General features: G+C 45.0%; 1 long non-coding RNA gene across 1 annotated transcript; it reads right to left on the bottom strand.

Annotated features, from left to right (window-relative positions):
- Positions 1 to 205: 205 nt before the first annotated feature.
- LOC139835254 (uncharacterized) lies at positions 206 to 1,051 on the bottom strand. Its single transcript, XR_011751037.1, has 2 exons — positions 924 to 1,051; positions 206 to 574 (listed from the first exon to the last, which is right to left on the bottom strand). It is a non-coding gene; the product is annotated as an uncharacterized lncRNA (long non-coding RNA).
- Between the last annotated feature and the right edge of the window lie 816 nt (positions 1,052 to 1,867).

Genomic DNA, 1,867 nt, shown 5'->3' with positions numbered 1-1,867 from the left:
ACACCATTTTTACAACATTAGTATTGATCACATGTCGCTAAACATGATTTCACGCTAAACCCATATTCAATAAAAATTCAATCACCAAAGTCCTAGCAATATTTGCTTACAAAGTTCATATACATCGGTTTCACTTTTCAGCCCCTAACAGAATTTCGAAATTTACAATTAAGTCCCTGCTCAGACTTCCTTAGTGGCAAGGTAATAGCCAACTCACAAACATCTCACTTTCATCCACTTGTAAAAATTTACAGCTAGAAGAGATACAAGTGTACACACGCATGTACATCAAAGCTGTGCATGTAGCCCACCTGGCACAAATTGTGCTAAACCGACCTAGTCTCTCCCTACTATAAACAGACTGTCCATTTCACTATTCAGCATTTTCGACCAAACACTCCACTCTCTCCGACCACCCCTTTTCTCCACCATATCTAATCTCCTCACCCAGTCATTCCTGTGTTGGGCATCTCTGCTTGATCAGGTACAGCAGTAGCAATGCTACTGCTACTTGATGTTGCTTTTACTCTATCCTTGTAGAGTCTCCGTGTGCGTTTGTGCATGCCCTGATTACCTGAAATGTGGCAATAAAGAAGAATGGATAGATTTCAGAAAGTGTGACTAGCATGCCTAGTGTCTCTTCTTCATACTTCACTAAAATCTGTAAGAACTAGATTTAATCGGAGATCTTGCCTTGCATGTTCTTGACCTGGAAGTTAATCTGAAACCTGCCTCTGATTACTACTGCTGTACTAGTTTTGATTTGATCTTTGTAACACTAATTAGGACCTAAAATAAGTTCACGGTAGTGCTACACTTAACTGTCTATCCAGCCCAAAGCTCTGCTAACATGCCTGCAACTCTTAGTAGTATTGTACTATAACGATGCATGGCAAGGAAGAACAAAGGGGATTAGCCCTTACCTTGTGGTAGAGGATTAGCAGTAGGAGTGTCGCTGGTACCGCGCTGGCCGTGGCGCTGCCTCGGCCGCCAGAGTCTCGGTCCGGCCCCGGTGGCGTCGACGTAGACGACGACCATGGCCGTCGAGCCTTACGGCCAGTGATGGCCGCCCCCCCCTGTGTAGAGGAGCCTGACTTGGTAGCTAGCCTCGGCTTTGACCGCAACTGCACATGACCAAATAATAAACTATTTTTCTTTGGTGGAGATAGACATGCAAATTCGTTCTGGCCTGATGTGTGTATGCATGCCATTTCACAACACGATGGCATATGCTTGTTTGCTATGTAAATGGATTTGCCCAGTTTAAATGCGCTGCCTACTGATTTTGTAAGTTAGCTAAAATACTGAGAATACTGGTGAATAAATATTAGGAGCCGATCATGCAAATTTAGGAGACGCTGACGGTGCTTTCGAATCGGTCGGAGCGCTGCCAGGCAAGTTGTCGGGCTCCTATGTTTTTGCTAAAATGTTTTATGGGTTATGGTTTATCCCAAAATCTTGCATGAGAACCAAATACAAAGCATTTGGTTTTCTAAATGAAATGTGAGAAGTGGATCGGAAAGATCCGCCGATTTGGCGAATGGACCAGATCCGGTGGTTTGTATGAGGTATGTCACCAAAACCCGGACATGGTTGTGTTTTGAATATTTGGTGGGTAGAGGAGCCGGAATTGGTGGAAGCATCCCGGTCAGGGTTGCCTTGGAAGTCAGGCTCCTCTACACAGGGATTATCTAATAAAAATATAACCAACTGGCGTTTACTTCAAAAGCTACGCAGCCCATGCTGACCATATACCTGGAATGGGACGGGCTTAACCGATTAACCATGCCAAGTAGCTACCTCTGCACGGGTGAAAAGGTGACTGTAGCCGGGTAGGTGCAGTCACCCTAGGGCGAGACCGCCGGTG

This window comes from Lolium perenne, chromosome 2, assembly GCF_019359855.2.
Source record: "Lolium perenne isolate Kyuss_39 chromosome 2, Kyuss_2.0, whole genome shotgun sequence".
NCBI classification, from domain to species: Eukaryota; Viridiplantae; Streptophyta; class Magnoliopsida; order Poales; family Poaceae; genus Lolium; species Lolium perenne.
The sequence above is the reverse complement of the archived record's forward strand: the minus strand, read 5'-3'. Positions and strand labels throughout refer to the sequence as shown.